Below are 8430 nucleotides of genomic sequence, written 5' to 3'. Positions count from 1 at the left end.
AGAAGGTAGACTAGACTTTATCTTCTTCTTATTTTAAACACAAATTTAAAGTGTCCCAGATGCAATATGACTAGTGAAACTACTCAACGTTAAGCAAATGCGCAACCTGTTTAAACACTTGTTAAAATGCAACCAAAGAAAGAGGAACTTAGAAGAAGTTAACAGATTAGAAACTTAACAAAATAATAAATACAGTAACTATTACTGATTAACTGTTCCAATATAGTAACATCCTGTAAGCACTCTCCTTGGCAAAAACATAAATTCAGACACAGATTCTCACATGCAGTTCTCCAATCCAGGAGGAAAGAAAAGCATCCAGAGAAACTTCCGCGAGTGTGGCAGCCAGGAGACTTTCACTGAAGCTTCTAACTCTGTTGAGACCCCTAAGACTTCTTATGTTATAAAAAAACTCAAAACCCAGAAATCCTGATGTGTGTGAGCTGGCCATACCCATTCAGGCAGGCAAAAGTGCGGACTGCAGATGCTGGAGATCAGAGTCTAGATAGGGATGGTGCTGGAAAAGCACAGCAGATCAGGCAGCATCCGAGGAGCAGGAAAGTCGATGTTTCGGGCAAAAGTCCTTCATCAGGAACCTGTTAAACAAAACCCAAGGCCTTCCAACTGTTTACTGTCGTAGTTCTGGTAGACTACTATTAATTATCTGCCGCACAAACTCTCTTAAAAAAAGAATCAGGACAAAATAACTTGTTAAAGTCACAGCATTGATTCCTGATGAAGGGTTATTGCCTGAAACATCAATTTTCCTGCTCCTTGGATGCTGCCTGTCCTGCTGTGCTTTTCTAGCACCACTCTAATCCAGACTCTAATCTCCAGCATCTGCAGTACGCACCTCCACCTATACTATGTATTAGCCCTCTAACATGTGTTGAAAAACTGGGTTCTTGGAGAGACAGATATCTTGAAGTTTACTAATGCTAACTATTTATGTTATTAGGTCACCAATTCACGCACAGTCTGGATTCCTCACTACATACAGTAAAGCGACAATAACTACAAAGAGACTACTATTATACTGCTACTGCTGAAATTCAAGCAGATACCTTTAGAATGTCACATGTTTTGATGTAACGTCAACTAAGATATAAAAGGTTAAGGGGTTCAAAAATCACTTCTGTCCACTGATTTTGAAGTAGACCCCCTTTTCTCAGGTACCTGACAAATCTCAACAAGTATTCAGCGCCAGAACCTATTGTCACTGTTAATTCATGGAGATGAAGATGAAAGCTTTGTTCTGACTCTGTTGGAAAAGGCCTGCGTTAGAGTAATGGATTTGTTTTCATGGGCTTTGGTCCATCAAAGATGTTCATCTCTCCGCCAGCCCACAAACAAAAAGGATAAAGCAACTTGCTTAATTTTGCCCCATATAATATTAATTGGGCATTTTGAAAATCTCTTCAGAAATCTCTTTATTGTCGATGTATGGATAAATTAAGCTTTCCTCTCTCACACAAGGAAATACACAATAAAGTTTGATGCTAAGCATTTAGCAGTGCTCATTATTCCATAGACTCTGTATCAGGTCTTACTAATAGCCAGGGATTGTAATACTGATATGAGGACTTGTGGCTGATTTAACCTCTCCAACACTGGGTTAAACACAATTGCTATAAATAGTGTGATACAGACAGAAAAACAGGAGCTTGAGTGAACAATAACCTGTGATTGAAAACAGGAAAACAGCAGGAAAGCAGTAAAAATCATTGCAAAGTTGTATATGCATATTCTGCCTACAAACATTAATAACTAGCAATTATACAGTAATGCCTTTAATATTGAAAAGCCACCACTCACTTCACAGAGGTGAAATGGATGCTGATAAAACAGAAAAGATATTAGGAACTGTAGCCAAATGTTAGTGCAAAATGTTGAGTTTTTGTGCAGGGTTTTCAAAGATGAGGATAGACATGGAAAAGCATGATAGTTTCTGAAGGGAATTATTGTGAGAAGGGGTCCAACTGGTTTTGGTGGCACTTTTAATGTGTTTTCTTTCAGAAACATTTTACTTTTTTAGGACACATTGTATGTTTTTTTTAAGAAAGAAGTTATTCTCAGGATGTGATCATCTCTGACTGGCCAAGCATTTATTGCCCATCCATTATTGTCCTGGAAAGGGTAATATCTGCTCCTGTGTCACCAACTCCTGCAGTTATTTCTAAATGATTCCACCAGCCACATTATCGACAGTCAATGAAGGTGAAATATTGAGAAATCTTAAAAGATGCATGGAGGGATCTGGCAGCAGGTGTGCAGAGACAAGCAAAGTTAATGTTTTGAATCTGACATAACTTTTCTTCAGAGCATGAATAATTATATAACATCTTTCACAAACTCAAGATGATCCAATGCTCCCCACAATCAATGAAGTATTCTCTTAATTGTTGCATTATTCCCTAGATACCAGACCAGAAAGGCAGTCTATCTTTAGATTCGACAATTAGATTACATGGGAACAGTGTAAACAGGATCGGGAACCTAAGAACAGGAGTAGGCCATCAGCCCCTCAAGCCTATTCCATCATTCAATGGAATGCGGCTTAACTCCATATCCCAGCCCTTGGTCAATATCACTTAATACCTTTGCTTAACAAAACTATATCTACCTCAGATTTAAACCTTACAACTCATCCTCTATCCACGGATCATTTGTGGAAGCCAGCTCAAAACATCTACCACTGTTTGTGTGTTGTAGTGCTTCCTTCCTAACATCTCTCTAAACTGATCAGGGCCTAATTCTCAAACTACTCTCCCTACTCCGAGAATACCCACCAATGGAAATAGTTCACCTTTATCTACCATGCCTTTTTCTTGAAGTCTTTGCTTACATCACCTCTTAAACTTTTACATTCTAATTTACATTACATCAAAGCGTGTGACATTCCAAAGGTATCTGTTTCAGTTTCAGAAGCATCAGTATAATAGTAGCCTGCTTGTAGTTGCTGTATCTTTACTGTAAGCTAGTAGTCCAGACGATATGTGAATTAGCCATGTAACAATATAAATAGTTAATGTTGTTAATAAACTTCAATACATCTTCTCAACAAGAACCCTGTTTTGTTGCACATGTTACAGAGCTGAAAATGTGTTGCTGGAAAAGCGCAGCAGGTCAGGCAGCATCAAAGGAGCAGGAGAATCGATGATTCGGACATGAGCCTTTCTTCAGGAATCCGGCTCATGCCTGAAACGTCGATTCTCCTGCTCCTTGGATGCTGCCTGACCTGCTGCGCTTTTCCAGCAACACATTTTCAGCTCTGATCTCCAGCATCTGCAGTCCTCACTTTCTCCCTGCACATGTTACAGGGCTAACGCATAAAAAACACGCAGTCTATATATTACCAAGAGTAGAGTTTTACCCAGAAGCCACAACGTGGCTCCTAATCCATCTGAAAGACTGAAAGCAGCATTGGCAATTGTGAAGACTTCTCCCAAATGTCACTAATCATCTACATTGCTTCAGAGTTGAAGTTTACTGCCAATAACCAGGACCAAAGTGCTCCAATCCATTTGGAAGCACATTAATCTCAACAGACCAGGAACAACTCTCTTAATTCAAAACAATTCAAGCTGAAACTTATCGACTGGAGTTTTACAAGCAGATGAGAAAGCCTCACTTGAGCAGTAATCCACAAGAAAAGCAACCCTCATGCAAATTGCAGAGAGAATCACAGAAAAAGAGTAGATCTCTGCTATGCTAAGAACGTCCCACCACCCAGAGTTTGATTGATTCCATGATCCTAATTCTCAAAGATGGCACAGTAGCCAAAAATATATCCACGTTATTGTCCTTGGTTTTATTTGTTGTATGACAAACTGCCGCCACCACCCCCTCCCCCACCCACCCCCCACCCCCCTCACAACAGATGTCTGTGACATTTCAAGCAGAAATACAGAAGAAAACAATAAAAAGAAACTAACCAAAAAAAAGCAACAATTAAAGCATTGCACCACAATATATGGTTTTATGTCATTTTAAAGATCATAGAACTACGTGGAAAATGGAAAACAATTACCTTAGCATGAATTGGCAATCCACTGACACCCCATCAGAGTTTCACTCAATTAAACAAAGAGTAATGTTTTAGGAAATAAAGAACTAAAAATAATCCTCAAGCATTTCTAATGATGATGACTAATATTAGAAGTCCAACTTAAAATTCAAGTCACCTTCAGAATGTAGAGGCTTGACTTCATGGCTGTTGCCAGTATAAATCAACTGAGTTAGAGTGAGGTAATACCTGCTTTAGCTTAAGGAGTAGCAGTAGTTTGGTATTAGCCTGCTTGCAATTGCTGTATCTTTGCTCTATTCAGTCCAGTAATCACAGAACCCAGACAATGCCTAAGTCTGCTATCAGATAACCGTATCAATATTTACAGTTAGAACATAAAACATAGAAAAGTACAGCACAGAACAGGCCCTTAGGCCCACGATGTTGTGCTGAAACTTAATCCTAATGTAAAATATAGTAACTTAACCTGCGCACCCCTCAACTCTCTGCTATCCATGTGTATGTCCAACAGTCGCTTAAATGTCCCCAATGACTTCGCTTCCACCACCTCAACTGGCAACGCATTCCATGCATTCACAATTCTCTGCGTAAAGAACCTACCTCTGACATCTCCTTTATACCTTCCTCCTAATATCTTCAAACTATGACTTCTCGTACCAGTCAATCTTGCCCTGGGGCAAAGTCTCTGACTATTGACTCGATCTATTCCTCTCATTATTTTGTACACAGTTGTTAATAAACTTCAGTCTTGCCTTAACAACAATACAACCTTTATAATATACATTACAAAAACTAATATTTAAATAACACTGAAACTATGTCACATTCAGGGTGGGGCTGCACTGAGGTTTGGTTATTGGTGGAGATAAAGGATCAATCTTGCTAACTAATATTTCTTACAAGTTCATTCCAAATTGTTGTGCAGTAAAATGCAGTTCTTTTGTGCAAGAAATGTTTATTAACTGTTGTTAAAAGTACATTGGCAGTCTCTTGAGTCTTGAGTGTCTCGCCTCCATGGAAATGTTTTAAAAAATTACAAGTTATGATCTGTCAAGCCAGATTTCACTGTGGGATCTGTATTACTGTCAGTTGGGATTATAACAAAGCATATTTAATCAAGGTCACACAATCAGGAATAATACAACAAAAATATAACAGCAGCTACAGCAGTACCTGAAGCTATGAATATACAGTCACCACAAAGTGTGGGACTGGATGTCCTTCAGAATTGGAGACAATGGGTTCCAATGCCACAATTATTGGTTGACCCCTGTGCAGTAGACATTTTTAAATGCAGAGCTGCACAAAGATCTGTCGGGAACAAAACAATTCTTTTATACATAAAAATGCGTCACTACCTGAAAACTATCTGAATGTACAAATTTAAGGAGAGAACAATTTAAGGAGGTAAGTCTCCTTAGACTGAAGAAAACAGGAGATGCACAAAGAAGTTTTCATGTTAGCACAATTGGAAAACCATTGAATCTATGTGAGTCTGCTTCAGAAATAAAAAGGTAGCCCATCATTTTTACACTCTCCCATGGTCTGATTTGCTTGTGCAATTTTTACAGTTCAATTGAATCCATTTTCCACCTAAACAGATGTTATTTTGTCTTTCTGGGCTGATCTCTCTTTTGTTCCCTGCATGTATTCAGAATCTGTCTCTGCAAGTTTCTATTGAAATGTAGAGAAAGGAAGGCAGAGAAGAGTAGGACCTCAGCTTAAAAGCCGATTTATTTTTGCTCCTGTGCATTTGGGACAAAAGTCTATTGTTAGTTGCAATTGTTGGTCAGAATGAGGTAATAAGCCATTGCAATCATTTTATTGTGGAGCATAAACACTCATAAGTAGCAAATGGCACCCGTTTGTTTCACAGAGACTGATGTCTATAATAAACACCAAATGGATTATACGGTTCAGACAGAACGATATATTCCTTGTTGAAAATATTAATGTACTGTAGTCTTTATCTAGAAAGAAAATGCAAATGTCTAAAAGCTGATGTAGAAGCTGTGCACCAAACAAATGGCAGGTTTTAACCGCAGTCTGAGGATATTAATTTGCATTTGGGCCCCAAATTAGTGATTGCAATGTGGACATTAGTGGCTTGCCCAGCATTTGTTGCCTTAGTAATTGCCCCAGAGGAGGCACTGGTGAGCTGCCTTCATGAACCATTGCATTCCATGAGTTGCAGATAGCTCACACTGTGGGTAGGGAGGGAGTTCCAGGATATTCACCCAGTGGCACTGAAGGAACGGTGATATATTGGAGGGAATCTGCAGGGGTTTGGTGTTCACACGTATCTGCTGCCCTTGGCCTTCTGGTTAGAAGTGGTCATGGCTTTGAAAACTTCGAATAAAGAGGCCTCTCATTATATATTTGATTGATATTTCCTGATTCTGATTAAGAATGTGCGATAACTACTTTGCAGGGCTACAGGGAAAGAGTTGGGTGTAGGATTAACACATACAGTTCAATTATAGACATAGCATCATAAAGATGTACAGCACAGAATCAGACCCTTCGGTCCAACTCATTCATGCTGACCAGTGGCAGAAAGCTTGTCACTTTTTTTTTCTAAAAGCTGATCTTTGGCTCAAGGAGACTCTGTCCTTGATTTTGTTCAGAGGGGCAATAAACCGGTACGGGCTCTGATCAGTCTGGTTTGGTACAGAGATGAAAAGGATTTTGAGAGGCCTTTTGTTTATATGTAAACAGATGAGACTTCAGGCCAAAGTGGTCATGTTTTAGAAGTGACCTGTATAATGAAAGGGGAGTGATCAGCTCGCTAGCTGAGCTGAGCTGCTTCTAGTTCAGTCTGAAATGGGAAGTTCAACAGTGAGCTGTGTGGAATCTCTCTCCCTTTTCTGCCCTTCAACCTGTAAACATGTGTTCCATTTATACTGCGCTTACTGGGGACTGTTGAGGATATTCGGAACAGCATAATTAAGTCTAGCTGGGTGGTTAAGTTCTCTAGGGGTTCTTTGTATACCATTGTGTAATTTTATGAATACATTTTTGCCTGTTTTAAACTCTATTAGTCAACCAACTATCTTATTCCGGGTAATTTTCACTGGACACTTATTGAAACAAATTGCAAAGTTAGGTCTCGGGCTGCCTGCTTAAGAATGTTTTGAGTGGTCTGGCCTAATCCAAAACACCAGATATTATAACCTAATCTAGTCCCATTTGCCAGCACTTGGCCCATATCGCTCTCAACCCTTCCTATTCATATATCCATTCAGATGCCTTTTAAATGCTGTAATTCTACCAGCCTCCACCACTTCCTCTGGCAGCTCATGGCATACACACAACCCTCTGTGTGAAAAGTTGCCTCGAAGGTCCCTTTTAAATTTTTCCCCTCTGTCATTGACTAAGCCAGACCACTCAAAACATTCTTAAGCAGGCAACCCAAACAACTTTGCAATTTGTTTCGGTAAGTGTACAGTGAAAATTACCTGGATAAGTTAGCGAGGTTGACTACCAGGTTTTAAAACAGTCAAAAATTTATTCACAATATTATACAATGAAACACAAAAAACAGAATAAAGAACCCCTACAGAACTCAGTCTATCCAAGCTAGACTTAATTATGCTGTTCCAAATATACCCAACAGTCTAAATAAGCAAACCTCCTCAAAACACAGTAAAAAATGGAACAAATGCTTACAGGTTGAAGTTAGAAAGGCAGAAGGAGAGAGAGCATTTGTTGCCACACAGCTCACTGTTGAACTTCTAACTAGTTCTGGACTGAACTGCTCAGCTAGAGAGCTGACCAATCTACTTTCATTATACTGGTCACTTCTAAATCATGACCACTTTGGCCTGAAGTCTCATCTTTACATACAAACGAAAGGCCTCTCAAAATCCTTTTCGTCTCTGTTCCAAACCAATCTGATCGGAGCCTAGCCCGTTTATAACTACTCTGAAAAAACCAAGAACACAGTATCCTTAAGACAAGGAACAGCTTTTAGAAAAAAGGGACCGGCTTTGTGACATCTCTCACCCTAAACCTATGCCCTCTAGCTCTGGACTCCCCCACCCTCAGGGAAAAGACCTTGTCTATTCACCCAATCCATGCCTCTTATGATTTTATAAACCTCTGTAAGGTCACCCCTCAACCAGCAACATTCCAGGGAAAACAGCCCCAGCCTGTTCAGCGTCTCCCTATCGCTCAAACCCTCCAACCCCGGCAACATCCTTGTAAACCTTTTCTGAACCCTTTCAAGTTTCACAACATCCTTCCTTGAGGAGGGAGACCAGAATTTCATACAATATTCCAAAAGCAGCCGAACTGAAGTCCTGAACAAGAACAGAAATCCTGGACAAAAACGGAAATTGCTGGAAAATCTCAGCAGGTCTGGCGGCATCTGTGGAGAGAAATCAAAAGTTAATGTTTAAGGC

Source organism: Chiloscyllium punctatum, chromosome 5, assembly GCF_047496795.1.
Source record: "Chiloscyllium punctatum isolate Juve2018m chromosome 5, sChiPun1.3, whole genome shotgun sequence".
NCBI classification, from domain to species: Eukaryota; Metazoa; Chordata; class Chondrichthyes; order Orectolobiformes; family Hemiscylliidae; genus Chiloscyllium; species Chiloscyllium punctatum.
This window is presented reverse-complemented; position numbering follows the sequence as displayed.